Here is a 12,301-nt window from a genome sequence, read left to right as displayed (position 1 = left end):
CCGGCTGATTGTCTGATCCGCAGGGCAGCGAGTTTCTCCAGTCCCTTGTTCAGGGCCCGGGGCCAGGGGAGGCTGTGGGCCTTTATTCCCCGCATTGGACACAAGGCTCTTTGTTTCACAACACACGGGCTCAGGTTTTAATAGAGACTTTTTAAATTCATCAATAAAAGCAGATAAACCTCGTGCTTCTGTGGAACAAACTTTCTAATATTTTATAGAATCATAAAATGGTTACAGCACAGAAGGAGCCCATTCAGCCCGTCGAGCCCGTGCCGGCTCTCTGCAAGACCACTTCAGCTAGTCCCACTCCCCGCCCTTTCCCCGTAACCCTGCACATTTCTTTACTTCAGGTACTTATCCAATTCCCTTTTGAAAGCCGTGATTGAATCTGCCTCCACCACCCTTTCAGGGAGTGCATTCCAGATCCTAACCACTCGCTGCATAAAAATTTTTTTCCTCATGTCGCCTTTGGTTCTTCTGCCAATCACCTTAAATCTGTGTCCTCTGGTTCTCGACACTTCCGCCAATGGGAACTGTTTCTACCCTGTCCAGACCCATCATGATTTTGAACACCTCTATCAAATCTCCTCTCTACCTTCTCTGCTGTAAGGAGAACCACCCCAGCTTCTCGAGTCTATCCACATAACTGAAGTCCCTTATCCCTGGAACGATTCTTGTAAATCTTTTCTGCACCCTCTCTGAGGCCTTCACATCCTTCCTAAAGTGCGGTGCCCAGAATTGGACACAATTCACCAGTTGAGGCCGAACCAGTGTTTTATAAAGGTTCATCATAACCTCCTTGCTTTTGGACTCTCTGCCTCTATTTATTAAGCCCAGGATCCCGTAAGCTTTTTTAACCACTTTCTCAACCTGCCCTGCCACCTTCAACGATTTGTGCACACATACCCCCAGGTCTCTCTGTTCATGCACACACTTTAGAATTGCACCCTTTAGTTTATATTGCCTCACTTGGTTCTTCCTACCAAAATGTATCACTTTGCACTTTTCTGCGTTAAATTTCATCTGCCACATGACCGCCCATTCCACCAGCCTGCCTATGTCTTCTTGAAATCTATCACTATCCTCCTCACTGTTCACTTTACTTCCACGTTTTCTGTCATCTGCAAATTTTGAAATTGTGCCCTGTACACCCAAGTCTAAGTCATTAATATATATCAAGTAAAGCAGTGGTCCTAGTACCGATCCCTGGGGAACACCACTGTATACCTTCCTCCAGTCTGAAAAACAACCGTTCACCACTACTCTCTGTTTCCTGTCACTTTGCCAATTTTGTATCCATGTTGCCACTGTCCCTTTTATTCCATGGGCTTCAACTTTGCTGGCAAGCCTATTATGTGGCACTTGTCGAACGCCCTTTGGAAATCCATGTACACCACGTTAACCACATTGCCCTCATCAACCCTCTCTGTTACCTCATCAAAAACTCAATCAGAATCAGAGCGGCTGGGCCCGGCGGACGTGCGGCCAGTTCCCCGGCACCAGGAAACCCAGGGTGCAGCGCCTCCCCCATCCAAGCCGCCCCTTCCCGGTTTCTTCAGCTAGTTCCACCGAGTCCGACTCGGGAAAAGGACAGGAGCCAGGCTCCCAGAATGGCCCACGGCCCCGGGGAGCGTGCGCACTCTCAGTGGGGAAATCAGCGTGTTGGATAGAGCGGTTTCTGGGACACGTGGAATTCTGGGTGCGGCGGCCACCATTAGTAAGCGGCTGTGGGGAAGATTTTTATTGCAGGCTGATGGAAGGTAGGTCCCTGGCCGCCAGTGTTTGTCTTTTTGTTGCTTCATTGTTGAGGATGTAACTAGTAAAATAGATAAGGGAGAACCAGTGGATGTTGTGTATTTGGACTTTCAGAAGGCTTTCGATAAGGTCCCGCATGAGAGATTAGTGTGTAAAGTTAAGGCACATGGGATTGGGGGCAAGGTATTGGCTTGAATAGAGAACTGGTTGGCAGACAGAAAGCAAAGAGTTGGAATAAACGGGTCTTATTCTGAGTGGCAGGCAGTGACTAGTGGGGTACCGCAGGGGTCGGTCCTGATATTAATGATCTAGACAAGGGAACTAGATGTAATATCTCCAAATTTGCAGACAACACAAAGCTGGGTGGGCGTGTGTGCTGTGAGGAGGATGCCGAGAAACTACAGGATGACTTGGACAGGTTGGCTGATTGGGCAGAAGCATGGCAGATGCAATATAACGTGGATAAATGTGAGGTTATCCACTTTGGTGGCAAAAACAGGAAGGCAGATTATTATCTGAATGGCAATAGAATGGGAGAAGGGGAACTGCAACGAGACCTGGGTGTCCTTGTGCACCAGTCACTGAAGGTAAGCATATAGGTGCAGCAGGCGGTTAAGAAGGCAAATGGTATGTTGGCCTTCGTAACGAGAGGGTTTGAGTACAGGAACAAGGATGTCTTGCTGCAGTTGTACAGGGCCTTGGTGAGACCACATCTTGAGTATTGTGTGCAGTTTTGGTCGCCTTATCTGAGGGAGGATGTTCTTGCCATGGAAGGAGTTCAACGAAGATTCACCAGGCTGATACCTGGGATGGCAGGAATGACATATGAGGAAAGATTGGGACAATTGGGCTTGTACTCGCTGTAGTTTAGAAGAATGAGAGGGGATCTCATTGAAACTTACAAAATTCTGACAGGACTGGACAGACTCGATGCAGGAAGGATGTTCCTGATGGTCGGAGAGTCCAGAACCAGGGGTCACAGTCTAAGGATATGGGGTAAGCCATTTAGGACAGAAATGAGGAGGAATTTCTTCACCCAGAGAGTGGTGAACCTGTGGAATTCTCTACCACAGAAGGCAGTAGAGGCCAATGCATTAAATATATTCAAGAAGGAATTGGATATAGTTCTTAAAGCTAAAGGGATCAAGGGGTATGGGGAGAAAGCAGGGACCAGGTACTGAATTTGGATAATCTGTCATGATCGCATTGAATGGTGGAGCAGGCTTGAGGGGCCGAATAGCCTACTCCTGCTCCTATCTCCTATGTTTCTATGTTTGTATGTTTCTATGCTTCAGTTTGAGCTGGAGTGGAGATGGAGGAGAAGCTGCTGGGTTTAACCGCCAGTACTTCTGAGCCCAGGAGGACCCAACAATTTCCAATGTGAGACTGTCAAGGGAGGTGGATTCTAGGGGAGATTAGGTTATTACACAGACACTGTCCGTACAATGTAAAAGAGTATTGTTTTAGGAACAAGTATTTCTGTACAGGCTTTTAATCCAGTTTACATCTACAGATTTGTTTTAATTCATTCTTGGGATGTGGGTGTCGCTCGCAAGAGCAGCAAATATTGCCAATCCCCAGTTTCCCGTTGAGAAGGGGGTGGTGAGTCACCTTCTTGAACTACTGCAGTCCGTGTGGTGAAGGTATTCCCACAATGTTGTTCGGTAAGGAGTTCCAGGATTATGACCCAGCAACGATGAATATATCTGAGTCAGGATGACGTGTGATTTGGAGGGGAACTTGGATGTGATGGTGCTCCCATACAACAGCTGCCCTTGTCCTTCTAGGTGGTGGAGGTTGCGGGTTAGGGATGTTCTGTCAAAGTTCTGGTCGAGTTGCAGATGTATAAAGTTCCTTTCCTTCGCCCCCTCCCCCTCCCACTCCCACCTCTCTCTCTCTCTCTCTCCTCCCATAGAGGCCAGAGCCTTGTGTAGGCCCAGAACAGGTGGCGGATTCCCTTCCCTGAAGGACATCAGTGAACCAGTAGGGTTTTTTTGTCAATCCAGCAGCTTTCATGGTCACTTTTTTCTCGTGCCGGCCCCACAACTGACCAGATTCATTGAGCTCAATTTCACAACCTGCCTTTGTTTTCTTGTGGGTTGTCTCTCACGCTTCCTGTTTTAAATTAATTTTACAGGGCACTGGAAGGGGAGGATTTACAGACAGGAAACTCAAACGAAACATCACGTCAAGATCTGACAGAGTCACTCAACTCATCGGCTGTGAATATCATCGGCCTCTGAACATGGAAGCAAAAAGCACCCTTCACAGCGGGGAGAAACCGTACACGTGTTCTGTGTGTGGACGAGGCTTCAGCCACACCTCTGGCCTATCGACACACAAGCGCATTCACACCAGGGAGAGGCCGTTCCCCTGCTCTGAGTATGGGAAGGGATTCGCTCAGTCATCCAACTTGCTGATACACCAGCATGTTCACACCGGGGAGAGGCCGTTCACCTGCTCTGAGTGTGGGAAGGGATTCACTCAGTCATCCAACCTGCTGATACACCAGCGTGTTCACACTGGGGAGAGGCCATTTACCTGCTCTGAGTGTGGGAAGGGATTCACTATTTAATCTCGCCTACTGACACACCAGCATGTTCACACTGGAGAGAGTGGGTTCACCTGCTCTGAGTGTGGGAAGGGATTCACTCAGTCATCCCACTTACTGAGACACCAGCGTATTCACACCGGGGAGAGGCTGTTCACCTGCTCTGAGAGAGGGAAGGGATTCACTCGGTCATCCCACTTACTGAGACACCAGCGTGTTCACACTGGGGAGAGGCCGTTCACCTGCTCTGAGTGTGGGAAGGGATTCACTCAGCCATCCAACCTGCTGAATCATCAGCGAGTTCACACTGGGGAGAGGCCATTCACCTGCTCTGAGTGTGGGAAGGGATTCACTAATTCATCCAACCTGCTGAATCACCAGCGAGTTCACACTGATGAGAGACCTTTTAATTGCTCGGACTGTGGGAAGTGCTTTAAAAGTTCCAGGGAACTGACATGCCATCGATGTGTTCACACTGACGAGAGACCATTCAGATGCTCTCACTGCGGGACTGGGTTCAGGTGATCATCTGAGCTCACGGTACACCAGCGCACTCACACTGGGAAGAGGCCGTTCATTTGCTCCCTGTGATGGAAGGGATTCACTCAGTCATCCACCCTGCTGGCATACCAACAAGTTCACACTGTGGAGAGGCCATTCACCTGCTCTGAGTGTGGGAAGGGATTCACTCAGTCATCCAACCTGCTGACACACCAGCGAGTTCACAAGTGACTGCAGGGGTTGGATTCTACTGTTATTGCTGTTGTTAATCACATCCAGGACTGAACCATGTTCATTCTGACAGTTGGGGTTTGTTTCTGCTGATGTTAATAACCCCTATAACTGGACTGGAGTTTAATATTCTGGATAGATGTCAAATAAACCAGCTTTGTTTTAAACACATTATTGTAGATTTTTTTCTTTCCCACCTGAGTGTTTAGCATCACCTGGCTGGAGCTCAGAAAGGACAATCTGGGGGAGGATCGTATGGCAGGAACAGAACTCCAGCCTGGACACAGTCCTTCATGGCCACACTGAGAGGGGCAAATGGAACTTTGGTCTTTCTTCTCTCTCTTCACTGACAGCAAAGTTGCCGTGCGGGTTAATCTCGAGGCGTGTGAGAAACATGTCCCAGCCGCTCTCTGCCATGGTTCAGAGCTCCTAGGCACGGAACAGAAGGCTCCTTCAGGAATGTACCCCAGTGCTTTTTTTTTAATGGCCTTATTAACCTGTGTCGTTACTTTTAGTGATTTGTGTATCTGTATCCCTGGAACCCTCTGCTCCTCCAGCCCATTTAGACTCTTAGGAGGAAAAATTCGGTGATGCCCCCTTTGGGTCGCTAACGTCACCAGGGCTAATTTTAGCCCCCCAAAAAAGTTACCGCCCCTGTGCATTAATTTCAGTGGTAGTGCCCCAGGCAGGAGGCGGGGTGCTACTGGAAGCGCTCCCCTCCCTCTTGGGTCTCTACCAGTGAATTTCCCAGCACTTCGTGTAACAGCGCCATGCCCGTCGGCACATCACACCGCGTCAGAGCAGACCTCCCTCCCTGATTAAAGGGGAGGAGCCTAGCACTGTGCACACCGGGGCCCTGCTGGACCACCGGGGAGTGGGGTGTTGGATCAAAAGGAGCGCCGGGCTGAGCGATCGCGGCTGACACCCCAAAGAAGAAAGGGGAAGGGGGCAGGTGCAGGCAGTCAGCCAAAATAAAAAGTTGCCGCCCGACACCTGCCCTTTAAGTGGCGCCGCCACGGCTGCAGGAATGACCCCTGACCCTGTTGGACATATCGTCTGGCGATAGGTCAGGGGTCGCAACCCAAGGTTGCAGCCGGGGTGCTGTGCATGGCGATGACGTCATTGCCAGCGGTGCAGTGCCGCGGGGCGCTACCATCTACCGCCACCGCTAACCTCCCACTGAATATCACAGGAGGCACAAAGCAACCCAATTTCACCCCCTTGTCCAAGTAGTGAGCGGCCTCCTTATTCTTCCCACCAAAACACACCACCTCACACTGATCTGTAGTGAAATTCATTAACACACCACCTCACACTGATCTATAGTGAAATTCATTAACACACCACCTCACACTGATCAACAGTGAAATTCATTTGCCAATTACACACCCATTGTGAAATTTATTAATATCTTCTTGCATTTTGTCTTCCTCAGGATTAACTCTACCTCCCAATTTGGTATCATTGACAAATTTTGAAATTGTTCTTCTGATTCCCGAGTCCAAATCGTTTCTGTAAATGGTGAGCAACAGTGATCCCAGCACCAATCCCTGTGGAACACCACTTCCCAACTTTTGCCAGTCTGAGTAGCTGCTCCCAACCCCTACTCTCTGTTTTCTGTTTTGTGACCAGATTGCTATCCATAAACAGCATGTAAGATCTACAAGATGACCCAGATCAGGCCGTGTGGAGTGAAGGGCCCGGCAGCAGAATGGATGGAAAGCTGGCTACAAAACAGAAATCAGAGGGTTGGAGTTAAGGGAACTTTGTAGCGATCTTTCCATCCATTCTGTTGCCTGGCCCTTGACTCCACACGGCCTGACCATGGTCATCTTGTAGACCGTACATACTGCAGACACAGTGCACCAGTGGTGGAGGGGGTGGCTATTGAGTCCTGTGGCAGGGGCGCTGATGAAGTGGATTTCTCTGTCCGTGAGTTTTGAGGCATCGCTAGTTGCTTTTTTCACCTCTTTCCACCTTTAAAAAAAACCTTGCTGCCAGTTTATTGAAGACATTAACAGCCGCTCGGGTGGGACACACCAATAAATGAGGTCTTGTAAGTTTCCCTCAGAATGACAGGCCTGAAACCTGAGTTAGAAAACATTTAGTAATTAAACCAGACTGGGCGGGGCCTGAGGTGCGAGTTAGTAATGGAAAATTGGTGGCCAGCGTACTTCACACCAGGGCTGAGGACCCAGGGACTCCGATTTCTGTGTCATTTATTGATTCATTTAGTTTATTGCCCAATCTCAATCAGACTGTCAGGTAAGCTTGCTGTCTGGCGGAGGCAGTGGTCCCCAATGGAGAGCTCTCTATGTGGGGGTCCTTCCCAGCACCATTGGGGATCTGGGGTGGAAACTGTTGCAGGGAGCTGTCGTGTGCAACAGTTTAAGCTCCTTTCCAGACTCCAAGGCCAGATGTGTTTTCTGTGGCCTAGAGGAGTCCACGGGCCGTGTATATATTCAGTGTGAGAGGTTGCAGCCCCTGTATAGTTCCCTGAAGGGGCTGCTCCTCAACTCTTGGTTACACTTTAGCCCCACACTCCTAATCTTTGGCCGCCCAGTGCGGAGGGGCGTGGGTAAGTCGGAGGATCTTCTCCTGGACCTGCTCTTGGGCCTGGTGAAAACAGCAATTTGTAGGCCCAGGATGGGCGGGGCCCATGGGGGGTGTCACTCTGGCTGCCTGCCTCTCTCTCCCGGTCTTGTCCGTGCCTGGGTGGCCCTGGAGAGGGAGCAGGCGGTGTCCACCGGTTCACTTGATACCTTCCTCGACCGGTGGACACGGAAGGCGATAATCGATCCTCACAATCACATTGTGATTGAATTATTAATTGTGTGTGTGTCACAAATACATTTCTTCTATTTTGATACAAATGTTCTACTAGACATGTTAAACTACTAGTTATTTAATCAGGGCTGCAGCTGCTGAAAGGTTGACGGTACTGAGGTTTGTGGCCAGAGCTGGCAGACGTGTTGTTCTGAAGTCTGATGTCTCACACCTGAAGAGTCTGTTTATGTCATGTTGTAATGACCATTTTCTGTTGCCTGGTGTCAGAAATAGAAATCAAAGGGAGATGATGCCTCACTCTGTTAATCAACTTTTTGACACATTTTCATTGCTTAATTTACAAAGATCAGAACTCCATTAGTGAACAATGGATTGCCAGTCTGCCAGTTTTTAGTGACGCTTGAAAGGATTCGCTGTGAAGGTATACCTGCCCATCTGTCTGTGTGTCAATGTGTTTGGATTGTGTTAGACAACAGTTCTAATATCTCGCCTACATTCATTACAATTTTTGAATGTTAGATTGTACTTGGAAGAAGTTGAGTTTGAATCTGACAATTCTGAAATTGGGAGCTTTTAATGATTTCTGTTTTTCACATAACTATATAGTGCTGTGATCAGTCAAGGCAAATTAAAAGATGGTGCTATTTACTGAACACAACTGTGTCGGGTGGGGCTGGGGTCGATGGTGGGTCAGGTGGGGCCGGGGGAGGGTCGGGTGGGGTCGGGTTCGGGGTCGGTGGAGGGTCGTGTGGGGCCGGGGTCGGTGGAGGGTCGGGTGGGGTCGGTGGAGGGCCGGGTGGGGCCGGGGTAGGTGGTGGGTCAGGTGGGGTCAGGATCGTTGGAGTGTTGGGTGGAGCCGGGGTCGGTGGAGGGTTGGGTGGGGACGGGGTCGGTCGAGGTTTGGGTCGGGCCAGGGTCGGTGGAGGGTCGGGTGGGGTCGGCAGAGGGTCGGGAGGGGTCGGGGTCGGTGGAGGGTCGGGTGGGGTCGGTGGAGGGTCGGTGGGGCTGGGTTCGGTGGAGGGTCGGCCGGGGTCGAGTGGGGTCAGGGTCGGTGGAAGGTCGGGTGGAAACAGGGTCGGTGGAGGGTCAGGTGGGGCCGGGGTCAGTGGAGGGTCGGGTGGGGTCAGGGTCGGGTGGGGTCATGGTCGGTGGAGGGTCGGGTGGGGTCGGGGTCAGTGGAGGAATGGCCGGGGTCGATGGGTGTCGATTGGGGTCGGGGTCAGGGGAGGGTCAGGTGGGGGCTGGTGTCGCTGGAGGGTCGGGTGGGGTTGGGTCGGGTGGCGCCGGGGTCGGTGGAGGGTCTGGTGGGGCCGGGGTCGGTGGAGGGTTGGGTGGGGTTGGGTTGTGTGGGGTCGAGTTGGGTGGGGCCGGGGTTGGTGGTGGGTCGGGTGGGGCCAGGGTTGGTGGAGGGTCAGTGGGGCCAGGGTCAGTGGAGGGTCGGGTAGGGTTGGGGTCGGTGGCGGGTCAGGTGGGGTCGGTGGAGGGTCGGGTGGGGCCGGGGTCGGTGGGGGTGTTAGTTGGTGCCGGGGTCGGGGGAAGGTCGGGTGGGGCTGGTGGAGGGTCGGGTAAAGTCACCCATGATAACTGCTGTACCCTTATTGCACGTGTCTCTAATTTCCCATTTAATGCCATCCCCAACCTCCGCATTACTGATTGGAGGTCCGTATACCACTCCCACTAACATTACACGAGGTCAGCCCGCTGGATGGAACCTCAGGTGCCCTGAGTTTGATCTCCAGTCCCAACTGCCCCCTTACATCAGTATCCCCTCACTTTTATACCCTGCAGTGATCCATCTCTGGCACCTGACTCTTCTTTGTCTTCTCTGCTGGTTTTGGCAGGAAGTGAGGAAAAGACAGCTGGAAGTTTGCTAATCTGTGATTTACAAGGATACATTCCCTGGTTCCTAACAGTTACTTTTCTTCAGTAATGTTCTCATCATCCCTAAACTACCACGCCTGCTGTTAATTATGTTATTTCTTATAGTTTCACAATTATACGTATGAACAGCACACATTATAATTTAATCTATTCTACTACTCTGTGCTTTAAGCTTATATTGTGTTTAATAACAGACACACCCTGTTCTTTCCGCTGATCTGATTACAGATTCCAACCAGTCGATTCAGTGAATGGAATGTCTTATCAGTGTTGCCATAGCGACCTGTCTGCAGTGAAACACCTGTTTGAGTTTCTAACTCAGACTAAACTTCTCTTTCCCATAATGCATATTACATAAGACATTTGGGGCTAGATTTTCAGTCGCTTGCGCCAGCAGTTAGCGCCTTAAGAGAAGTGTTTTTCGGGCGCTATGCGTGTAGCGCCCGGGCGCAGTGCAGTTTGTGCCCTGCCCCAAATTAAGTTGCCCATTAGCGCCGGCGCAAAGTTTAGCGCCCGCCCGGATGCGCGCGCAGAAAATGATGTCACATCCTCGTGCAACGCCCTTTGTGCGCCCCGATTCCAAACTTCAGTCGGACCGCCCCATTGTGCGGCTGGCGGCCGTAGCGTTTGGAAAAAGGAATGCAACACAACCAGCGCGGGCCCCGGGGGGCGCAAATTAAAGGGGACGTACTCTCCAGTATAAAGGCCAGCCTTTTTTCAGAAAACACTCTTGTGCAACGCATTTCTGGAGACACAACAAGGAGGATAGCTAACTGGTTTCAAGCAGCAAGAGCCAGGTATTTTTGGACTCAGGCCAGAGCGCTGCAAGTGGCCTTTTGGAAATTAGAGTGTTTGCCAGGATTTGATGGGGGTTGCATGGGGTGCCAACGCGGAGCTGCAGCTCCATGTCCGTAGGGCTCGCAGACGCATTGTGAGAGGGGCAGCCCTGGCTAGAGGCAGAGGGGGCTACAGGCGTCGGCCACGTAGGCCTTACCCAGTCAGGCTATACCGCCAGCAGCGCTCCTACCTAAACATGAGTGCCGCGCGATGTGTTAAAAGGCTCCGATTCCGAAAGGAGGTGATTGCAGAGATCTGCCACCTGCTTCACCGAGATCTGCGGCCAAAGCTCAGGTGCAGGACGTCTCTGTCGGTGGAAGTGAAGGTGATGGTGGCATTGAACTTCTATGCCACCGGCTCCTTCCAATATGCTGCTGGGGACATAGCAAACATCTCCCAGTACGGCGCGCATCGCTGCATCCGCCAGGTGACCGAAGCACTGTTCAGAAGGAGAAGCCAATTCATCTCCTTCCCCATGGCCCTGGAGAGCCAGCATCAGTGCGCATTGGGATTTTCCAGACTCGGGGAATTCCCCTTGGTGCAGGGCGCCATTGACTGTACGCATGTGGCTTTGCGGGCCCCTCTGGAGCATGGCGAGCAGTATCGCAACAGGAAGGGCTACCATTCTCTGAATGTGCAGCTGGTCTGTGACCACAAGCAGCGCATCATGGCAGTCAATGCCAGCTTCCCAGGCAGCAGCCACGATGCCTTTATCCTGCGGCAGAGTACTGTGCATGACATGTTCCAGGCACAGCCTCCCCCAAGAGGATGGTTACTCGGGGACAAAGGCTATCCTTTGTGCACCTGGCTCATGACCCCGCTCCGCGCGCCCAGGACCGCTGCTGAAGAGGCCTACAACGAGAGCCATCAAACCACCCGCAACATCATCGAGCTAACTATTGGGGTCCTCAAGCAGCGGTTCCGCTGCCTTGATCACTCCGGAGGAGCTCTCCAGTATTCGCCGGACCGGGTCTCCCAATTTGTGGTGGTTTGCTGCATGCTACACAACCTGGCTATCCGCAGGACTCAGGCACTGCCACCTGACGTTGGACCAGCACCTCAGGAGGAGGAGCAGGAGGAGCATGAGGAGGAGGAGGAGGAGGAGCAGGAGTACGTTCCCAGGAGGGAGCGACCAGGGCCAAGGGCCGCACGACGCCACCTTATTACACGGTACTTCTAAGCCCCCTGTCAGGGAATGGCCAGGGGCCATGAGGGAAGATGAATGCAGCCGCTCCGCAAGCCCTCAGCCGGCGAAGCCAACAAACACTAAGAACAACCATGGAGACTGCATGAATAAAGATAATTTTTTATTACACAAAAATGAAAAGCCCTTCCCACATGAATCCCCAAAAACAATAAACGAGCCCCACAAAAAGCCCAACAAACGACTCACTCCCACAAACTGGGGAGGAGTCACTCCACCTTTCTTCAAACCGGGCCTCAACGTCGGCCTAACGCAAAAAATAAGCCCTCCAACAACACAACCATGGGCAAAATAAAGATGGCCACCGCCATATAAAAGGAAAGCTGCCCACACCCTCTACTGAGTGGCCCGCGAGGGCGAGACCTTGCCCAGCCTTTTGCCTCCCCTGCCCGGCCTGCTGCTCCTTCGCAAGCTCTGCCCAGTGGCTGCTGCGAGGCTGGGGGAAGGTGCCTGAGGCTCAGATGCCCTTCCACCAGATGCCGCTGGGGGGCGGCCTACACGGCGTTTGGGCCTCGAGGGGCCATCTGCTGAGTGGCGCACCTGAGCCTGGCCAC

The 12,301-nt window shown here is 51.8% G+C and overlaps 1 pseudogene across 1 annotated transcript in view; it reads left to right on the top strand.

Moving 5' to 3' along the window:
* The window catches only part of LOC147093378 (uncharacterized), a 150,161-nt pseudogene that overhangs the window by 57,823 nt on the left and 80,037 nt on the right, over positions 1 to 12,301 (top strand). The window contains exon 3 of the transcript XR_015074671.1: positions 4,018 to 4,893. The product of XR_015074671.1 is annotated as an uncharacterized LOC147093378 (transcript). The remainder of the gene's footprint in view (positions 1 to 4,017; positions 4,894 to 12,301) is intronic.

This window comes from Somniosus microcephalus, unplaced genomic scaffold (genome assembly GCF_052327205.1).
Source record: "Somniosus microcephalus isolate GS21.2 unplaced genomic scaffold, FLI_Smic_1.0 unresolved_chr1, whole genome shotgun sequence".
Classification (NCBI taxonomy): Eukaryota; Metazoa; Chordata; class Chondrichthyes; order Squaliformes; family Somniosidae; genus Somniosus; species Somniosus microcephalus.
Note: the sequence above shows the minus strand (reverse complement) of the source record. Positions and strands in the feature narration are given on the sequence as shown.